The sequence below is a fragment of the Bombina bombina genome, chromosome 1 (genome assembly GCF_027579735.1).
Source record: "Bombina bombina isolate aBomBom1 chromosome 1, aBomBom1.pri, whole genome shotgun sequence".
NCBI lineage: Eukaryota > Metazoa > Chordata > Amphibia > Anura > Bombinatoridae > Bombina > Bombina bombina.
Genome location: NC_069499.1, coordinates 1,261,626,774 through 1,261,650,810, shown reverse-complemented (window position 1 = coordinate 1,261,650,810; position 24,037 = coordinate 1,261,626,774).

The following is a 24,037-nucleotide window of genomic DNA, read 5'->3' as shown; positions in this document are numbered from 1 at the left end:
ATTTATTCATAAATATATAGTTTTATATATATATATATATACAGTATATATATATATATATATATATATATATATATATATATATATATATATATATGATTTTTTTGCACAAATATATATTTATAACTATATATATCCATGATTATATATATATATACTGTATATATACAGTGGGGCAAAAAAGTATTTAGTCGGTGCTCTGACAAAATGCAGAAAGACTTTTGGCAGAAGGACATTTGGCAGACGGACATTTGGCCGACAGACATTTGGCTGACAGACAGAAAGCTAAAGAATGTTCCGATTTCGGCCGAGGGCAGATGCGTTACCAGAGTGCTCTGTTCAAATCACAGCCTCGGGCGCCGCAACTGCCTCTGGGAACCTTACCATGGGTCCTAGGCCGCACGTTTTGTAATTCTCTGTCTGGGAAACTATCTATCTATCAAATCTATCTATTTATCTATCAAATCTATCTATCTATCGTATCTATCAAATGTATCTATTGCATCTATTGATCTATCTATCTAATCTATGTATCTATCTATCTATCTATCAAATCTATCTATCTTGTGCCGGACTGTTATCTGACAGCCACTTGTGTTTCGGCCAAATGTCCGTCAGCCAAATGTCCGTCGGCCAAGTGTCCGTCGGCCAAGTGTCCGTCGGCCAAAAGTCCGGCCACGATTTAGTCAGCCACCTGTAATTTTCATCATAGGTATACCTCAACTATGAGAGACAAAATGTGGAATCAAATCCAGACAATCACATTGTCTGATTTGGAAATAATTTATTTGCAAATTATGGTGGAAAATAAGTATTTGGTCAATATCAATAGTTCATCTCAATATTTTGTTATATATCCTTTGTTGGCAATGACAGAGGTCAAACGCTTTCTGTAAGTCTTCACAAGGTTGTCACACACTGTTACTGGTATGTTGGCCCATTCCTGCATGCAGATCTCCTCTAGAGCAGTGATGTTTTGGGGCTGTCGCTGGGCAACACAGACTTTCAACTCCCTCCAAAGGTATTCTATGGGGTTGAGATCTGGAGACTGGCTAGGCCACTCTAGGACCTTGAAATGCTTCTTACGAAGCCACTCCTTAGTTGCCAGGGTGGTGTGTTTGGGATCATTGTCATGCTGAAAGACCCAGCCACGTTTCATCTTCAATGCCCTTGCTAATGGAAGGAGGTTTGCACTCAAAATCTCATGATACATGGCCCATTCATTCTTTCATGTACATGGATCAGTCATCTTTTTCCCTTTGCAGAGAAACAGTCCCAAAGCATGATGTTGCCACCCCCATGCTTCAAAGTAGGTATGGTGTTCTTTGGTTGCAACTCAGCATTCTCTCTCCTCCAAACACGACGAGCTGTGTTTCTACCAAACAGTTCTACTTTGGTTTCATCTGACCATATGACATTCTCCCAATCCGCTTCTGGATCATCCAAATGCTCTCTAGCATACTTCAGACGGGCCCGGATATGTATTGGCTTAAGCAGGGGGACACGTCTGGCACTGCAGGATCTGAGTCCCTGGCGGCGTAGTGTGTTACTGATGGTAGCCTTTGTTACGTTGGTCCCAGCTCTCTGCAGGTCATTCACTAGGTCCCCCCGTGTGGTTCTGGGATGTTTGCTCACCGTTCTTGTGATCATTTTGACCCCACGGTGAGATCTTGCGTGGAGCCCCTGATTGAGGGAGATTATCAGTGGTCTTGTATGTCTTCCAGTTTCTAATTATCGCTCCCACAGTTGATTTCTTCACACCAAGCTGCTTGCCTATTGCAGATTCAGTCTTCCCAGCCTGGTGCAGGTCTACAATTTTGTTTCTGGTGTCCTTCAACAGCTCTTTGGTCTTCACCATAGTGGAGTTTGGAGTGTGACTGTTTGAGGTTGTGGACAGGTGTCTTTTATACTGATAAGTTCAAACAGGTGCCATTAATACAGGTAATGAGTGGAGGACAGAGGAACCTCTTAAAGAAGAAGATACAGGTCTGTGAGAGCCAGAAATCTTGCTTGTTTGTAGGTGATCAAATACTTATTTTCCACCATAATATGCAAATAAATTATTTCCAAATCAGACAATGTGATTGTCTGGATTTGTTTCCACATTTTTTCTCTCATAGTTGAGGCATACCTATGATGAAAATTACAGGCCTCTCTCATCTTCTTAAGTGGGAGAACTTGCACAATTGGTGGCTGACTAAATACTTTTTTGCCCCACTGTAATTTAAAAAAAATATCTATTTATAAATACTTAGAACATATTCTGCTATGTACATAACAGTGGAATGTGAAATATTTACAGTAAATACATAGTTAAAACCTTTATTAATTATGAATAGTGTATAAATATGATTTTTTATTTACTGAACTGCAAAGGGCTCCAATGCACTTATATTATATATATATATATATATATATATATATATATATATATATATATATATATATATATATATATATATATATATATATGTATACATATGTATTTATGTGTTTATATGTGTATATATGTCTGTAAATACATACATACACATATAAATACATAAATATATATGCACACATATAAAACATCTATACATACATATACATCTTAAGACATGTATATGTCTATCTATATTTTTTCTATCACCTGAGACCTCATATCATTGAGCCTTTATAACTTTTTGTGCAATATTTTTTTTAGATGGTGTTATTATGAGAGTTACTATACTTTGCAATGTACTTTTGATGTGTTTTGTGACACTTTTTTGTTTTTGCAAGACAGTTAATCAGAGCTCTGAGGTCAATCTAACCTGATGCGCGTTAACGTCAGTTGCACTCAAGCGATCACATTTACCTTTACCTTGTAATACAAGTGAAAAACCTGACGTGTGCAAACACTAGTAATAATTCCCTTTTCGCTTGCTCACAACTGTTAGCGCACAACTGTAATCTAGCTCTTAATGTACAAAATGAATGTAATAGGCATCCTCTGTCTTTCTGACAGATATTGGCCTCTAGTTATCAACGTGTCTACTTACCTGCCATCGCCAGCCCCAATACGCCCGCCTAAGCTCGCCTACCATCGCTGCCGCGGACATGAAAAATCTCACCAAAATTATCAATAAATCTGTCAAAAAGCCGTGCACCAAGTACGGGGCAATGAGCAGCGGACTGTAATAGTTATCACTCATCTGATCTCACTGCTCTTCGGCTTTTTTACAGCTTCATTGACAAGCTGTCACTAAGCACCCACACTAACTATACTGTTCTACTCTCTATACCAGCGCCCCCAGTGCCCCCCACAACTAAATAAAGTTATTAACCCCTAAACCGCCGCTCCTAGACCCCGCCGCAACTCTTATAAATGTATTAACCCCTAAACCGCCGCGCCCGGAGCCCACCGCCACACTAATAAACTGATTAACCCCTAAACCGCCGCTCACGGACCCCGCCGCCACCTATATTAAACTTATTAACCCCTAATCTGCCCCCCCTACACCGCCGCAACTATAATAAAATTATTAACCCCTAAACCTAAGTCTTACACTAACCCTAACACCCCCCTAACTTAAATATTAATTAAATACATCTAAATATTATAACTCTTATTAACTAAATTAATCCTATTTAAAAAGAAATACTTTCCTTTAAAATAAACCCTAATATAGCTACAATATAAATAATAATTATATTGTAGCTATCTTAGGATTTATTTTTATTTTACAGACAAATTTCAATTTATTTTAACTAGGTACAATAGCTATTAAATAGTTAATAACTATTTAATAGCTACCTAGTTAAAATAAAGAGAAATTTACCTGTAAAATAAATCCTATCCTAAGTTACAATTACACCTAACACTACACTATACTTTAATAAATTATTTCTATTTAAAACTAAATACTTACCTGTAAAATAAACCCTAAGATAGCTACAATGTAATTAATAATTACATTGTAGCTATTTTAGGATTTATATTTATTTTACAGGTAACTTTGTATTTATTTTAGCTAGTTAGAATAGTTATTAAATAGTTATTAACTATGTAATAACTGCCTAGCTAAAAGAAATACATAATTACCTGTAAAAAAAATCCTAACCTAAGTTACAATTAAACCTAACACTACACTATCATTAAATTAATTAAATAAATTACCTACAAATAACTACAATTAAATACATTTAAATAAACTAACTAAAGTACAAAAAATAAAAAAACTAAGTTACAAAAAATAAAAAAATTAAGTTACAAACATTTAAAAAATATTACAACAATTTTAAGCTACTTACACCTAATCTAAGCCCCCTAATAAAATAACAAAGCCCCCCAAAATAAAAAAATGCCCTACCCTATTCTACATTAAAAAGTTAACAGCTCTATTACCTTACCAGCCCTTAAAAGGGCCTTCTGATGGAAGACTTCTTCAGCGCCCCTTGGATGATGACTTCTGCCGCTCCGGATGTCTTCTTCTGTTCCATCGGTGGTCAGCTGGCTGAAGACGGCTAAAGGTAGGATGATCTTCAGGGGGGTAGTGTTAGGTTTATTTAAGGGGGGTTTGGGTTAGATTAGGGGTATGTGGGTGGTGGGTTTTAATGTTGGGGGGGTTGTATTTTTTTTTTACAGGCAAAAGAGCTGAATTCTTTGGGGCATGCCCCGCAAAAGGCCCTTTTAAGGGCTGGTAAGGTCATAGAGCTGTTAACTTTTTAATGTAGAGGGTAGGGCATTTTTTTTATTTTGGGGGGCTTTGTTATTTTATTAGGGGGCTTAGATTAGGTGTAAGTAGCTTAAAATTGTTGTAATATTTTTTAAATATTTGTAACTTAATTTTTTTATTTTTTGTAACTTAGTTTTTTTTTTTTTTGTACTTTAGTTAATTTAATTGTATTTAATTGTAGTTATTTGTAGGTAATTTATTTAATTAATTTAATGATAGTGTAGTGTTAGGTTTAATTGTAACTTAGGTTAGGATTTATTTTACAGGTAAATTTCTCTTTATTTTAACTAGGTAGCTATTAAATAGTTAATACCTATTTAATAGCTATTGTACCTAGTTAAAATAAATTGAAATTTGCCTGTAAAATAGAAATAAATACTAAAATAGCTACAATACAATTATTATTTATATTGTAGCTATATTAGGGTTTATTTTAAAGGTAAGTATTTATTTTTAAATAGGATTAATTTAGTTAATAAGAGTTATAATATTTAGATGTATTTAATTAATATTTAAGTTAGGGGGGTGTTAGGGTTAGGGTTAGACTTAGGTTTAGGGGTTAATAATTTTATTATAGTTGCAGCGGTGTAGGGGGGGCAGGATAGGGGTTTATAAATGTATTATAGTGTCGGCGGTGTAGGGGGGCAGGATAGGGGTTAATAGGTATTATGTAGGAGGCGGTGGGGTCCGGGAGCGGCGGTTTAGGGGTTAACATATATATTATAGTTGCGGCGGGGTCCGGTAGCGGTGGTTTAGGGGTTAACATATTTATTATAGTGGCGGCGGGGTCTGGGAGCGGCGGTTTAGGGGTTAACATATATATTATAGTTGCGGCGGGCTCCGGGAGCGGCGGTTTAGGGGGTAATACATTTATTTAGTTGCGGCGGTGTAGGGGGGACAGATTAGGGGTGTTTAGACTCGGGGTACATGTTAGGGTGTTAGGTGCAGACATCTCCCATAGAAATCAATGGGATGTCGGGCAGCAGCGAACTTTCGCTATGGTCAGACTCCCATTGATTCCTATGGGATCTGCCGCCTCCAGGGTGGCGGATTTAAAACCAGGTACACTGGGCCGGAAAAATGCAGAGCGTACCTGCTAGTTTTTTGATAACTAGCAAAAGTAGTCAGATTGTGCCGAACTTGTGTGTGGAACATCTGGAGTGACGTAAGAATCGATCTGTGTCGGACTGAGTCCGGCGGATCGAAGCTTACGTCACAAAATTCTACTTTTGCCGGTGTGTAGGGCTTGATAACTTAGGCGAATCAGCCTCGCCACAAATACGCTGCGGAATTCCAGCGTATTTGAGGTTGACGGCTTGATAACTAGGGGCCATTATCATCAAAATATGACAGGAGCATCTTATGAATTGAAAGTTCTTATTCTCATGATGCTATTTGTCACTTAGTTTTTTTCATTTATATGCAACATTCGCCATTTCATATATATGTTATAGTCACATATATATTAATACATACAGCAGTATATTTATTGTAGTTATTATGTTGACGTCTCAATGCCCATATGTACTTGACCTGCTATTTTTTTATGGTACTATATTTAGTTGTTTTGGAGCACTTTATACAATAAAAATGTGTTGCTAGGTAATTTTGTTGCAATGTAGTTTTGTTGCAATTATCCACTATGGAACTATTTTCCCTTCTGTATTTTCAGACATTCATACATTCCCTTTGCAGACTTTGTTCCAGTACAGTTTAATAAAATTATTATTTGCACATATCGTGCTATATTCATCTGTCAGAATTACAGGGCCTGTCCCAATAGATTTCTGTCTATAACTAGCCAAAGTAGCAACTAGTATGTGGTGATTGGCCATTGTGTGTATAGAGTAAACTGATCCCGCCCCCTTTGCTGATGCCATTTCCGCTTTCACAACAAAGAGTTCACCTTTTGTATTCCTTTTGATTTAACAGTGCTATATTTAGCTCTGTTCTTGTTTTGGAATTAGTACTTTAGTTTTATTCTTCATTGCACTAGAGATATATCCACAATACTGACACCTTTAAGGGGAATAATTTTGCGGTTACATATCTGATTTATGTTTTTATATACAGGAAGTGCAGAATTATTAGGCAAATGAGTATTTTGACCACATCATCCTCTTTATGCATGTTGTCTTACTCCAAGCTGTATAGGCTCGCAAGCCTACTACCAATTAAGCATATTAGGTGATGTGCATCTCTGTAATGAGAAAGGGTGTGGTCTAATGACATCAACACCCTATATCAGGTGTGCATAATTATTAGGCAACTTCCTTTCCTTTGGCAAAATGGGTCAAAAGAAGGACTTGACAGGCTTAGAAAAGTAAAAAATAGTGAGATATCTTGCAGAGGGATGCAGCACTCTTAAAATTGCAAAGCTTCTGAAGCGTGATCATCGAACAATCAAGCGTTTCATTCAAAATAGTCAACAGGGTCGCAAGAAGCGTGTGGAAAAACCAAGGCGCAAAATAACTGCCCATGAACTGAGAAAAGTCAAGCGTGCAGCTGCCAAGATGCCACTTGCCACCAGTTTGGCCATATTTCAGAGCTGCAACATCACTGGAGTGCCCAAAAGCACAAGGTGTGCAATACTCAGAGACATGGCCAAGGTAAGAAAGGCTGAAAGACGACCACCACTGAACAAGACACACAAGCTGAAACGTCAAGACTGGCCAAGAAATATCTCAAGACTGATTTTTCTAAGGTTTTATGGACTGATGAAATGAGAGTGAGTCTTGATGGGCCAGATGGATGGGCCCGTGGCTGGATTGGTAAAGGGCAGAGAGCTCCAGTCCGACTCAGACGTCAGCAAGGTGGAGGTGGAGTACTGGTTTGGGCTGGTATCATCAAAGATGAGCTTGTGGGGCCTTTTCGGGTTGAGGATGGAGTCAAGCTCAACTCCCAGTCCTACTGCCAGTTTCTGGAAGACACCTTCTTCAAGACGTGGTACAGGAAGAAGTCTGCATCCTTCAAGAAAAACATGATTTTCATGCAGGACAATGCTCCATCACACGCGTCCAAGTACTCCACAGCATGGCTGGCAAGAAAGGGTATAAAAGAAGAAAATCTAATGACATGGCCTCCTTGTTCACCTGATCTGAACCCCATTGAGAACCTGTGGTCCATCATCAAATGTGAGATTTACAAGGAGGGAAAACAGTACACCTCTCTGAACAGTGTCTGGGAGGCTGTGGTTGCTGCTGTACGCAATGTTGATGGTGAACAGATCAAAACACTGACAGAATCCATGGATGGCAGGCTTTTGAGTGTCCTTGCAAAGAAAGGTGGCTATATTGGTCACTGATTTGTTTTTGTTTTGTTTTTGAATGTCAGAAATGTATATTTGTGAATGTTGACATGTTATATTGGTTTCACTGGTAAAAATAAATAATTGAAATGGGTATATATTTGTTTTTTGTTAAGTTGCCTAATAATTATGCACAGTAATAGTCACCTGCACACACAGATATCCCCCTAAAATAGCTATAACTAAAAACAAACTAAAAACTACTTCCAAAACTATTCAGCTTTGATATTAATGAGTTTTTTGGGTTCATTGAGAACATGGTTGTTGTTCAATAATAAAATTAATCCTCAAAAATACAACTTGCCTAATAATTCTGCACTCCCTGTATATGGCTAAACTTATTTTGTTCACCACATTACTATCGTAACAAAATTGATGATGTCACTTGAATTTTTCTGGGTTTTCTGAGGGGGAGGGTATATATTGTGCTTAAAGGGACAGTAAAATCATAATTAGACATTTATGATTTAGACAGAGTATACAATTTTAAACAACTTTCCAATTTACTTCTATTATTTCATTTGCTTCCTTCTCTTGTTATCCTTTGCTGAAAGGTTTATATAAGTAATCTGTGGAGAAGCAAAGAACCTAGCTGCTGATTGGTGGCTGCATATTTATTGTCATTGGCTCACCCATTTGTTCAGTTAGAAGCCAGTAGTGCATTGCTGCTCCTTCAACAAATGATACCAAGAAAATGAAGCAAATCTGATAATACAGGGAGTGAAGAATTATTAGGCAAATGAGTATTTTGACCACATCATCCTCTTTATGCATGTTGTCTTACTCCAAGCTGTATAGGCTCGAAAGCCTACTACCAATTAAGCATATTAGGTGATGTGCATCTCTGTAATGAGAAGGGGTGTGGTCTAATGACATCAACACCCTATATCAGGTGTGCATAATTATTAGGCAACTTCCTTTCCTTTGGCAAAATGGGTCAAAAGAAGGACTTGACAGGCTCAGAAAAGTCAAAAATAGTGAGATATCTTGCAGAGGGATGCAGCACTCTTAAAATTGCAAAGCTTCTGAAGCGTGATCATCGAACAATCAAGCGTTTCATTCAAAATAGTCAACAGGGTCGCAAGAAGCGTGTGGAAAAACCAAGGCGCAAAATAACTGCCCATGAACTGAGAAAAGTCAAGCGTGCAGCTGCCAAGATGCCACTTGCCACCAGTTTGGCCATATTTCAGAGCTGCAACATCACTGGAGTGCCCAAAAGCACAAGGTGTGCAATACTCAGAGACATGGCCAAGGTAAGAAAGGCTGAAAGACGACCACCACTGAACAAGACACACAAGCTGAAACGTCAAGACTGGCCAAGAAATATCTCAAGACTGATTTTTCTAAGGTTTTATGGACTGATGAAATGAGAGTGAGTCTTGATGGGCCAGATGGATGGGCCCGTGGCTGGATTGGTAAAGGGCAGAGAGCTCCAGTCCGACTCAGACGTCAGCAAGGTGGAGGTGGAGTACTGGTTTGGGCTGGTATCATCAAAGATGAGCTTGTGGGGCCTTTTCGGGTTGAGGATGGAGTCAAGCTCAACTCCCAGTCCTACTGCCAGTTTCTGGAAGACACCTTCTTCAAGACGTGGTACAGGAAGAAGTCTGCATCCTTCAAGAAAAACATGATTTTCATGCAGGACAATGCTCCATCACACGCGTCCAAGTACTCCACAGCATGGCTGGCAAGAAAGGGTATAAAAGAAGAAAATCTAATGACATGGCCTCCTTGTTCACCTGATCTGAACCCCATTGAGAACCTGTGGTCCATCATCAAATGTGAGATTTACAAGGAGGGAAAACAGTACACCTCTCTGAACAGTGTCTGGGAGGCTGTGGTTGCTGCTGTACGCAATGTTGATGGTGAACAGATCAAAACACTGACAGAATCCATGGATGGCAGGCTTTTGAGTGTCCTTGCAAAGAAAGGTGGCTATATTGGTCACTGATTTGTTTTTGTTTTGTTTTTGAATGTCAGAAATGTATATTTGTGAATGTTGACATGTTATATTGGTTTCACTGGTAAAAATAAATAATTGAAATGGGTATATATTTGTTTTTTGTTAAGTTGCCTAATAATTATGCACAGTAATAGTCACCTGCACACACAGATATCCCCCTAAAATAGCTATAACTAAAAACAAACTAAAAACTACTTCCAAAACTATTCAGCTTTGATATTAATGAGTTTTTTGGGTTCATTGAGAACATGGTTGTTGTTCAATAATAAAATTAATCCTCAAAAATACAACTTGCCTAATAATTCTGCACTCCCTGTATATGGCTAAACTTATTTTGTTCACCACATTACTATCGTAACAAAATTGATGATGTCACTTGAATTTTTCTGGGTTTTCTGAGGGGGAGGGTATATATTGTGCTTAAAGGGACAGTAAAATCATAATTAGACATTTATGATTTAGACAGAGTATACAATTTTAAACAACTTTCCAATTTACTTCTATTATTTCATTTGCTTCCTTCTCTTGTTATCCTTTGCTGAAAGGTTTATATAAGTAATCTGTGGAGAAGCAAAGAACCTAGCTGCTGATTGGTGGCTGCATATTTATTGTCATTGGCTCACCCATTTGTTCAGTTAGAAGCCAGTAGTGCATTGCTGCTCCTTCAACAAATGATACCAAGAAAATGAAGCAAATCTGATAATACAGGGAGTGCAGAATTATTAGGCAAATGAGTATTTTGACCACATCATCCTCTTTATGCATGTTGTCTTACTCCAAGCTGTATAGGCTCGAAAGCCTACTACCAATTAAGCATATTAGGTGATGTGCATCTCTGTAATGAGAAGGGGTGTGGTCTAATGACATCAACACCCTATATCAGGTGTGCATAATTATTAGGCAACTTCCTTTCCTTTGGCAAAATGGGTCAAAAGAAGGACTTGACAGGCTCAGAAAAGTCAAAAATAGTGAGATATCTTGCAGAGGGATGCAGCACTCTTAAAATTGCAAAGCTTCTGAAGCGTGATCATCGAACAATCAAGCGTTTCATTCAAAATAGTCAACAGGGTCGCAAGAAGCGTGTGGAAAAACCAAGGCGCAAAATAACTGCCCATGAACTGAGAAAAGTCAAGCGTGCAGCTGCCAAGATGCCACTTGCCACCAGTTTGGCCATATTTCAGAGCTGCAACATCACTGGAGTGCCCAAAAGCACAAGGTGTGCAATACTCAGAGACATGGCCAAGGTAAGAAAGGCTGAAAGACGACCACCACTGAACAAGACACACAAGCTGAAACGTCAAGACTGGGCCAAGAAATATCTCAAGACTGATTTTTCTAAGGTTTTATGGACTGATGAAATGAGAGTGAGTCTTGATGGGCCTGTGGCTGGATTGGTAAAGGGCAGAGAGCTCCAGTCCGACTCAGACGCCAGCAAGGTGGAGGTGGAGTACTGGTTTGGGCTGGTATCATCAAAGATGAGCTTGTGGGGCCTTTTCGGGTTGAGGATGGAGTCAAGATCAACTCCCAGTCCTACTGCCAGTTTCTGGAAGACACCTTCTTCAAGCAGTGGTACAGGAAGAAGTCTGCATCCTTCAAGAAAAACATGATTTTCATGCAGGACAATGCTCCATCACACGCGTCCAAGTACTCCACAGCGTGGCTGGCAAGAAAGGGTATAAAAGAAGAAAATCTAATGACATGGCCTCCTTGTTCACCTGATCTGAACCCCATTGAGTACCTGTGGTCCATCATCAAATGTGAGATTTACAAGGAGGGAAAACAGTACACCTCTCTGAACAGTGTCTGGGAGGCTGTGGTTGCTGCTGCACGCAATGTTGATGGTGAACAGATCAAAACACTGACAGAATCCATGGATGGCAGGCTTTTGAGTGTCCTTGCAAAGAAAGGTGGCTATATTGGTCACTGATTTGTTTTTGTTTTGTTTTTGAATGTCAGAAATGTATATTTGTGAATGTTGAGATGTTATATTGGTTTCACTGGTAAAAATAAATAATTGAAATGGGTATATATTTGTTTTTTGTTAAGTTGCCTAATAATTATGCACAGTAATAGTCACCTGCACACACAGATATCCCCCTAAAATAGCTATAACTAAAAACAAACTAAAAACTACTTCCAAAACTATTCAGCTTTGATATTAATTAGTTTGTTGGGTTCATTGAGAACATGGTTGTTGTTCAATAATAAAATTAATCCTCAAAAATACAACTTCCCTAATAATTCTGCACTCCCTGTAGAAGTAAACTGTAAAGTTTTTTAAAATTGTATGTTCTACCTAAATCATGAAAGACATTTTTTGGGTTTCATGTCTCTTATGGAAGTTCGCTCTATTGAGCGCAAAGATTGCATTCAAATTCCAGCGCACATTAGCATGCACTGATATTATGAGTGGAGTGCAGATATTGTGCTTAATATATGTGTGTATATGTATGTATACATGTCTATATGTGTATATATGTGTATAAATGTGTATTTATGTGTTTATGTGTACATATGTATGAGACAGATTAGCCCATATATGCACAGAATACATATATATATATATATATATATATATATATATATATATATATATATATATATATATATATATATATAAATATCCAAAAATCATAGGGCAGTAAAGCATAGCTCCAACATAACATAGCATAACTTATTCAAAAATGTTGTATTCTGATGTAATGAGTGAGATTAGGTACTGAGTAACCCATAGATCTGCAACTGAGCTTGTAAATCTGATAAAATGTTTGTATTCTGATTTACTGACTGAGTTTAGGTTCTGTGTGACCCATAGATCTGCAACTCATCTTGTAAATCTGATAAAATGTTTGTATTCTGATGTACTGGGGGAACTTGTAACCCATAGATCTGCAACAGAGCTTGTACATTTTATAAAAAAAAGATGTATTCTGATGTACTGAGTGAGATTAGGTACTGAGTAACCCTTAGATCTGCAACTGAGCTTGTAAATCTGATAAAATTTTTGTATTCTGATTTACTGACTGAGCTTATGCTCGGTGTGACCCATAGATCTGCAACTCATCTTGTAAATCTGATAAAAATTGTATTCTGATGTACTGGGGGAACTTGTGACCCATAGATCTGCAACAGAGCTTGTACATTTTATAAAAAAAGATGTATTCTGATGTACTGAGTGACCCATGGATCTTTAACTGAGTTTGTAAATCTGATAAAACATTGTATTCTGATCTAATGAGTGAGATTAGGTTCTGAGTGACCCACAGATCTGCAACTGAGCTTGTAAATATGATAAAACATTGTATTCTGTTGTACTGAGTGAGATTAGGTTCTGAGTGATCCATGTATCTGCAACTGAGCTTATAAATCTGATAAAACATAGTATTTTGATCTACTGAGCGAGCTTTGGCTCTGAGTGACCCACAGATCTGCAACTGAGCTTGTAAATCTGATAAAATGTTGTATTCAGGTCTAATGAGTGAGATTAGGTCCTGAGTGACCCACATATCTGCACCTGAGCTTGTAACTCTTATTAAACTTTGTATTCTGATTTACAGAGGGAGCTTCAATACTGAGAGAGTTTCGTGTTCTGAGTGACTCATAGATCTGCAAGTGAACTTGTAAATCTGATAAAACATTGGCTTCTGATGTACTGAGTGAGCTTTGGTTCTGAATGACCCACAAATCTGCAACTGAGCTTGTAAATATGATAAAACATTGCCTTCTGATGTACTGAGTGAGATTTGGTTCTCAATGACCCAAAAATCTGCAACAGAGCTTTTAAATCTGATAAAATATTGTATTCTGATCTAATGAGTGAGCTTAGCTTCTTAGTGACCCATTGATCTGTTATTGAGCTTGTAAATCTGATAAAATGTATTATGATGTACTGAGTAAGCTTAGGTTCTTAGTGACCCATTGATTTGCAACTGAGTTTGTAAATCTGATAAAACATTGTATTTTGATCTACTGAGTGAGTTTAGGCTCTGTGTGACCTATAGATCTGCAACTGAGCTTGTAAATCTTATACAACATTGTATTCTGATGTTCTGAGTGAGCTTCGGTTCTGAGTGACCCATGAAACTGCAACTGAGCTTGTAAATCTGACAAAACATTATATTCTGATGTGCGCTTATGTTTTGAGTGACCCATGAATCGGCAACTGAGCTTGTAAATCTGATAAAACGTATTTTGATCTACTGAGTGAGCTTCGGTTCTGAGTGACCCATGGATCTGCAACTGAGCTTGTAAATCTGATGAAAGTTTGTAGGCTGTTTTTTTAATTGCATGGTCTTATCAGATCATAAAAAGTTCACTTGACTTGTATATCTCTTGTTTAAAATATAATGTGGGAAAACAAAGCTTACTGTACTTTCAAGAGACCTGTCATTAACCCCTTTCCATAGCTTGGTTTTACCACTAGCTTAATATGTGTTGAGAGAGTGAGATGTATGTTATAAGGTCAGGTGTTTGCTAAAGGTCCATAAGTGCATATCTAACAAAAGAGTTGACTAAAGGTCATAGGACATAGTTTGTAGCAAGCTGCTGGTATTTTGAGGGTTGCACTGATAGAATGTTTGGGATCCATCAAACCTTGGATGACAGAGATGAAGTTGAAGATCAGGGCACAGATAAGACCACCAGAGTAGAACACATTAGTGATGGACAGGACATTTTATTTGTTGTTATTTGTCTAATGACCACATATTAAAAGACTTATAAGTATATGATAAAATGCACAGATAACAGAAAGTATTGGCTAGAATAAACTAGGATTACACAATATAGGAAAAAATATCTAAACATTTCAATTTCCTAATATTATTAAATTAGTTTGCTGATTGAAATAACTGAAATGCGATATAGTAAGTGGTTTACAGTAGTATATTTTATTTTGAAAGGTATATACCCATTTACCCATGACTTTCAAAAGCCAGCCGGAAGGTGATTCTGCAATAAAGATTTGCTTCTGTATATAGTTTATGTTTATTTCTGTCCATCATTTGGAAATAGATACTTGGGTGAAAGCAGGGATTTTGAATGTTTAATTTTATCCTGTATATTGCTTATAACCCATTTTTTTTATCTGCAAATAAAGAATGTATAACAAGAGGAAATTTAGATGACATTTAATAATAAAGGAGAATGAAGATAGAGAATAAAATCAAAAGAGTTAGATGGACAGAGATTAAAAGCAGCCAGAATATAATTTTGCATGATGAGGAGATCAGATTATTCCCTTGTATAGAAAAACTGGCAGTGAGGTGAAAGGGGGGCATGCAACTTTTACTGATGTTTAGTTCTGTTTATTGTTGAAAATTAATGAGTTTTTGTCTACAGTATGACATAGGCCTCTAGTTATCAAGCTTGATGGCCTCTGTTTCTGGCGAGTCTTCAGACTCGCCAGAAACAGCAGTTATGAAGCAGCGGTAACAAAGACCGCTGCTCCATAACCTGTCCGCCTGCTCTGAGCAGGCGGACAGTCATCGCCGGAAATCAACCCGGAAATCAATCGCCGGAAATCAACCCGATCGCCGGAAATCACCCCTATTGGCCGCGAGTCTGCAGGGGGCGGCGTTGCGCCAGCAGCTTTTGTGAGCTGCTGGTGCAATGCTGAATACAGCGAGCGTATTGCGCGCTGTATTCAGCGAGGTCTGGCGGACCTGATCCGCACTGTAGGATCAGGTCCGCCAGACCTTATAACTAGAGGCTATAGAATCAGTTTTTAAAGTGATGGTAAATACTAGCATTTTTGAAATGCTAGGATTTACCTGTGCTATAAATAAAGCGGACTTTTAGTTATGAAGTGTAAAAAAACTCTTGCTCAAAATGCCTTTATTTGCTGGTGAGTTTATGCCTCCGGCCGCAGATGGCAAAGCCATAGGTTCCCTATGAGGTGACATTTAAGCCAATTATGTGCTAGCCATACAGTATAATGCCAAAGAGCTACCACGGCTATTGGCTAAGAGGTGGCTAAGAGGTGGAAACGTCACCTCATTGAAACAAAATAGCATTTTGCAATGAGCAGCTGAAGTCCCTTTAAAGCCCCTTTATTAATAGCACTGGTAAATCCTAGCATTTTAAAAGTGCTAGGATTTACCATCACTTTAAACCTTACCAAGGACAAAGATAAAATATAAAAGAAATTTGGGAAGTATACTTGGAGGAAATAAAGATAGTAATGAAAATCAAAGGAGAAAAGAAAACCAAGTTTTATTTTGTAGTAAATCATGTCCAGCAAAGTGTTGAAAGCTTGCATTGATGATTCAATTAGTTGACTCAATAATGGTAATATTATTGCTCACTTATGTTATAATTTATTAGTTACTTATTTGACAAGAGAGAGGGTAGTGACAATAGGTGGTGTTATGCATCACTGCTTGTTTGTATTTAACAACCTGGCTGCTATGAAAATGTGGAAGCCAGTTCTACCACTCAAATCATTCTGCTTATATCCTCCATGTCCCTGCATGGAGCAACAGCTCCATTAGAATCAGAAGGTAAGGGGCTACATAGTTCATATATGTGTTCTGAGAGCTCCTTTACTAAATAAGTAAGCATTTTGTGGGCATAAGTGACCATGAATCTCTTCTGGAGTCTCATTTGATGTAAATTCTGCATTAAAGGGCCATAATACCCAAATGTTTAAACACTTGAAAGTGATGCAGTATAGCTGTAAAAAGCTGACTAGAAAATATCACCTGAACATCTCTATGTAAAAAAGAAAGATATTTTACCTCAAAAGTTTCTCAGTAGCCACATCCCATTGTAAAGGACTTCTAAGCAACATATCAGTATGTCTGTTCCGGGACAGCCGAAGGGTTGAGCCTTGTGCACTCTCATGTTATTTTCCTATTCAGTGTAAGGAAGTTTATAATGAAATCTCATGAGAGTTAAGTCAAATCTCATGAGATCACAGTAAAAGAGTTCATGACCTCAGCACTGCTGATGCTGATTGGCTGATGCTGATTGGCTGCTGTTTATTTCTTCGTTTCTTTTACCTACAGCTGGGCTGCAGCTGAGTATAACTTTTTACACAGAACTTACTCTGCTGAGCTGAGGAGATTGTGAGGTAAAATATCTTCCTTTTCTATATAGAGATACTCAGGTGATATTTTCCTGTCAGCTTTTTACAGTTATTATTAAGTGATTTAGCATATGAGTATTATGTCCCTTTAAAGATGTTTCAGCAACTGGGTCTCACTTGGGAATATAGATGACATAACATGTAAGGGTCCAGTATCTAATCTGATATTTTACTTGAGGATGAAGCTGGCATAATAGCATTTACAGGTGCCTATATAGTTGGTATGTGGGCTCATGAGTAACTGAAATAGTGGGGGCTGAATGGACCATGCATTTTATCTGAGGTCTCGGTCTGGGTATTTAGATCATAGAGGGCTAGATTACAAGTGGAGCTCTAATTTATTGTGCGCCCACGAATGGGCAAATTTGCCTGTCTATGGGCGTACAATAAATAACCAACTATTACAAGTGGCTGGTTTTTGCTAGCATGAGCTCGCAATAGCAATTAGCCCCAACTGCCCCCCCCCCTAAAAAAAAAAAGTACAGTGCCTCTTTGCAAATAAAAAATTGTAGCATCTTTGTTTTTTAATAAAAAAAACCTGCAATTTATTTTGTAGTTTTTGGTGGCGAAAGTTGGCAGCTGTGGGGTGTTTAAAAAAAAAAAAAAACAGCATTGAATAGTAACTTTACATTGCGGTCTATGGGGACTGTGTGTTACCAGTAAATATATACAGTATGTATATGCTTATATACATATATATTTATGTGCTAATATGTGTATATACATATATTCATATACTTATATATTTATATTTGCTGTCTATCGCTGCACAACTTATCCCCTTAGCTGTGCTAGTTCTCATGCCATGTCTCATGCCATGTCTCAGGTTCCCATTGTAGTCTATGGAAGCGTGCTCCCTTGAGCGCAATGCTTCTGTGCAATGTGAATGCAAGGTAGCGTTCGCGTTGCACCTCACTTGTAATACCAGCGCACATTTGCCTGTGCTGCTATTACTAAGTTGAGCGCAAATATCACTTTGCGGAAGCGATATTTTGTGCTCAACTTGTAATCTAGCCTCATGTAAATGAGCCAGAGCGACAAGGCATATATACCTTGAGGGTTTGCTGCTCGTATTGCGAGTTGAAAGTAAATGCGATTGCACTAACGCTAGAATCATTACCTCGACTTCAGAGCTTTGGTTAACTGTTTCGCAAAACATAAAAGTTGCACATAAAAAAATACATTACAAAGTACAGTTACATAATAACACCATCTAATAAAAATATTTTAAAAAAATATTACACATTAAAGTTATAAGAGCTCAAAAATATGAGACCTCGGATGTAAGAAAAAAAGGCAAAGGTCTTTAAAATTGAGATACATATACATGTCTAAAGATGTATACGTATATATATATATATATATATATATATATATATATATATATATATATATATATATATATATATATATATTTATATTACAGGTAAAGTCAGTAATTGGGGTAATCCTAGGATTACCCAGGTAAACCTGAAATTGCCCAATCAGCTGTGCGTATAGCCCGATGTAACCCTCCAGGCAGAGGCAAAAAAGATAGTGAAGATGTGTGAATTACAGTGCTCAAGTAGCGAGTGGACTTTTATGGATGTTTTTAAATAAACACTAAGGCCTAGATTTAGAGTTCGGCGGTAGCCGTCAAAACCAGCGTTAGAGGCTCCTAACGCTGGTTTTGGGCGCCCGCTGGTATTTGGAGTCAGTGATTAAAGGGTCTAACGCTCACTTTTCAGCCGCGACTTTTCCATACCGCAGATCCCCCTACGCCATTTGCGTAGCCTATCTTTTCAATGGGATCTTTCTAACGCTGGTATTTAGAGTCGTTTCTGCAGTGAGCGTTAGAGCTCTAACGACAAGATTCCAGCCGCCTGAAAATAGCAGGAGTTAAGAGCTTTCTGGCTAACGCCGGTTTATAAAGCTCTTAACTACTGTACCCTAAAGTACACTAACACCCATAAACTACCTATGTACCCCTAAACCGAGGTCCCCCCACATCGCCGCCACTCGATTAAAATTTTTAACCCCTAATCTGCCGACCGCCACCTACGTTATACTTATGTACCCCTAATCTGCTGCCCCTAACACCGCCGACCCCTGTATTATATCTATTAACCCCTAACTTGCCCCCCACAACGTCGCCGCAAGCTACTTAAAATAATTAACCCCTAATCTTCCGACCGCAAATCGCCGCCACCTACGTTATCCCTATGTACCCCTAATCTGCTACCCCTAACATCGCCGACCCCTATGTTATATTTATTAACCCCTAATCTGCCCCCCACAACGTCGCCGACACCTACCTACACTTATTAACCCCTAATCTGCCGAGCGGACCTGAGCGCTACTATAATAAAGTTATTAACCCCTAATCCGCCTCACTAACCCTATCATAAATAGTATTAACCCCTAATCTGCCCTCCCTAACATCGCCGACACCTACCTTCAATTATTAACCCCTAATCTGCCGACCGGAGCTCACCGCTATTCTAATAAATGTATTAACCCCTAAAGCTAAGTCTAACCCTAACACTAACACCCCCCTAAGTTAAATATAATTTTTATCTAACGAAATAAATTAACTCTTATTAAATAAATAATTCCTATTTAAAGCTAAATACTTACCTGTAAAATAAATCCTAATATAGCTACAATATAAATTATAATTATATTATACCTATTTTAGGATTAATATTTATTTTACAGGCAACTTTGTAATTATTTTAACCAGGTACAATAGCTATTAAATAGTTAAGAACTATTTAATAGTTACCTAGTTAAAATAATTACAAATTTACCTGTAAAATAAATCCTAACCTAAGTTATAATTAAACCTAACACTACCCTATCAATAAAATAATTAAATAAACTACCTACAATTACCTACAATTAACCTAACACTACACTATCAATAAATTAATTAAACACAATTGCTACAAATAAATAACATTAAATAAACTATCTAAAGTACAAAAAATAAAAAAGAACTAAGTTACAGAAAATAATAAAATATTTACAAACATAAGAAAAATATTACAACAATTTTAAACTAATTACACCTACTCTAAGCCCCCTAATAAAATAACAAAGCCCCCCAAAATAAAAAATTCCCTACCCTATTCTAAAATACAAATATTACAAGCTCTTTTACCTTACCAGCCCTGAACAGGGCCCTTTGCGGGGCATGCCCCAAGAATTTCAGCTCTTTTGCCTGTAAAAAAAAACATACAATACCCCCCCCCCAACATTACAACCCACCACCCACATACCCCTAATCTAACCCAAACCCCCCTTAAATAAACCTAACACTACCCCCCTGATGATCTTCCTACCTTGTCTTCACCATGCCAGGTTCACCGATCCGTCCTGGCTCCAAGATCTTCATCCAACCCAAGCGGGGGCTAGACATCCACTGAAGAAGTCCAGAAGAGGGTCCAAAGTCTTCCTCCTATCCGGCAAGAAGAGGACATCCGGACCGGCAAACATCTTCTCCAAGCGGCATCTTCTATCTTCTTCCATCCGATGACGACCGGCTCCATCTTGAAGACCTCCAGCGCGGATCCATCCTCTTCTTCCGACGACTAGACGACGAATGACGGTTCCTTTAAGGGACGTCATCCAAGATGGCGTCCCTCGAATTCCGATTGGCTGATAGGATTCTATCAGCCAATCGGAATTAAGGTAGGAATTTTCTGATTGGCTGATGGAATCAGCCAATCAGAATATAGTTCAATCCGATTGGCTGATCCAATCAGCCAATCAGATTGAGCTCGCATTCTATTGGCTGTTCCGATCAGCCAATAGAATGCGAGCTCAATCTGATTGGCTGATTGGATCAGCCAATCGGATTGAACTATATTCTGATTGGCTGATTCCATCAGCCAATCAGAAAATTCCTACCTTAATTCCGATTGGCTGATAGAATCCTATCAGCCAATCGGAATTCGAGGGACGCCATCTTGGATGACGTCCCTTAAAGGAACCGTCATTCGTCGTCTAGTCGTCGGAAGAAGAGGATGGATCCGCGCTGGAGGTCTTCAAGATGGAGCCGGTCGTCATCGGATGGAAGAAGATAGAAGATGCCGCTTGGAGAAGATGTTTGCCGGTCCGGATGTCCTCTTCTTGCCGGATAGGAGGAAGACTTTGGACCCTCTTCTGGACTTCTTCAGTGGATGTCTAGCCCCCGCTTGGGTTGGATGAAGATCTTGGAGCCAGGACGGATCGGTGAACCTGGCATGGTGAAGACAAGGTAGGAAGATCATCAGGGGGGTAGTGTTAGGTTTATTTAAGGGGGGTTTGGGTTAGATTAGGGGTATGTGGGTGGTGGGTTGTAATGTTGGGGGGGGGGTATTGTATGTTTTTTTTTACAGGCAAAAGAGCTGAAATTCTTGGGGCATGCCCCGCAAAGGGCCCTGTTCAGGGCTGGTAAGGTAAAAGAGCTTGTAATATTTGTATTTTAGAATAGGGTAGGGAATTTTTTATTTTGGGGGGCTTTGTTATTTTATTAGGGGGCTTAGAGTAGGTGTAATTAGTTTAAAATTGTTGTAATATTTTTCTTATGTTTGTAAATATTTTATTATTTTCTGTAACTTAGTTCTTTTTTATTTTTTGTACTTTAGATAGTTTATTTAATGTTATTTATTTGTAGCAATTGTGTTTAATTAATTTATTGATAGTGTAGTGTTAGGTTAATTGTAGGTAATTGTAGGTAGTTTATTTAATTATTTTATTGATAGGGTAGTGTTAGGTTTAATTATAACTTAGGTTAGGATTTATTTTACAGGTAAATTTGTAATTATTTTAACTAGGTAACTATTAAATAGTTCTTAACTATTTAATAGCTATTGTACCTGGTTAAAATAATTACAAAGTTGCCTGTAAAATAAATATTAATCCTAAAATAGGTATAATATAATTATAATTTATATTGTAGCTATATTAGGATTTATTTTACAGGTAAGTATTTAGCTTTAAATAGGAATTATTTATTTAATAAGAGTTAATTTATTTCGTTAGATAAAAATTATATTTAACTTAGGGGGGTGTTAGTGTTAGGGTTAGACTTAGCTTTAGGGGTTAATACATTTATTAGAATAGCGGTGAGCTCCGGTCGGCAGATTAGGGGTTAATAATTGAAGGTAGGTGTCGGCGATGTTAGGGAGGGCAGATTAGGGGTTAATACTATTTATGATAGGGTTAGTGAGGCGGATTAGGGGTTAATAACTTTATTATAGTAGCGCTCAGGTCCGCTCGGCAGATTAGGGGTTAATAAGTGTAGGTAGGTGTCGGCGACGTTGTGGGGGGCAGATTAGGGGTTAATAAATATAACATAGGGGTCGGCGATGTTAGGGCAGCAGATTAGGGGTACATAGGGATAACGTAGGTGGCGGCGGTTTACGGAGCGGCAGATTAGGGGTTAAAAGTGTAATGCAGGGGTCAGCGATAGCGGGGGCGGCAGATTAGGGGTTAATAAGTGTAAGGTTAGGGGTGTTTAGACTCGGGGTACATGTTAGGGTGTTAGGTGCAGACTTAGGAGGTGTTTCCCCATAGGAAACAATGGGGCTGCGTTAGGAGCTGAACGCTGCTTTTTTGCAGGTGTTAGGTTTTTTTTCAGCTCAAACAGCCCCATTGTTTCCTATGGGAGAATCGTGCACGAGCACGTTTTTGATGCCGGCCGCGTCCGTAAGCAACTCTGGTATCGAGAGTTGCATTTGCGGTAAAAATGCTCTACGCTCCTTTTTTGGAGCCTAACGCAGCATTTGTTTGAACTCTCGATACCAGAGTTAAATTTATGGTGCGGCCAGAAAAAAACCCGCGGAGCGTTAACAGCCCTTTTACCGCCGAACTCTAAATCTAGGCCTAAGTTTTATTATTGTATTACATGGATGTTGCTCCTTTCTTCTTCTTTTTTGTATTTTATGAATAAATAGAAGATGTTCTGTTATGTAAAGAACATTGGAATGTGAAATATTCCTATTTTCCTGATGGGTTAGCACAAATGAATATATGCGATTGTGTTTGTGCGAGAGTGGGGTGTTTTTTCCCCACTTTTTTACTCCATTGACTTCTATGGGAGAATACGTGATCGCGCACTTGATATTTTTGCGCTAGTCAGGTTACTGCGAGAGCAAAAACAGTTTGCTTTCAACTCATAATACGAGCACAACCTGACGAGCAAAAAAATCTTAACAATTTACAGTCAAGCAGGAGTGTTAATTTGTGCTCCACTTACCCGTATGTGGCTGAAGGGGTCATACAAGAGATCATATTGTCTTATGAGCATATAATTGACATAATGGGAGTTACAGGGGCATGGTTTTAGCTGTCATAAACAAGGCTAATACATACAATCATTTGGATATATAGCTGGCACAGAGGGGGTTAAAGGAGGCACCTAGTTGGTCAAATGGGGGTTGTATGCATCATGTATTTTAGCTATGGTCTACTTTGGGCATATAGCAGTAGGGAACTTGCAAGATCTATGATTAACGTTTTATTTGAAAAAAATACCAGCATAAGTAGAGCAGAAGGGGAAAGACCTGATCTAAGAATCTGAATTTCTATTTAGGTGATCAAAAGTATGCGTCTAAAATGATAGCTCAGTTTAGCATTCTGCAATTGTGCATAAATAAAACAGTTATATTAATATACTTTTTATCTCTGTGATTACCTTGTATCTAAGCCTCTGTAGACTTCCCCCTTATTTAAGTTCTTTTTGATAGACTTGCAATTTACATATGAGTGAAAAAATAGATAGGAGCGCTAAAAGCTAAAGGTGCTAAATGTATTGATGTGATATTTATTAGAAAAAGAAATAAACAAATTAGATGTATGTCTAAAGAAACATAGATTTATTCACATTAGGTGATATAAAATTGTAAAAACGGACGTCTCCGTAAATAAAAACAATTTCTACAATAAAGTTGCCATCATTTGATATAAGAAAAGACTTGTAATATAAAGTTCAGTCCAAATCCGCACTTAACTTTTAAATC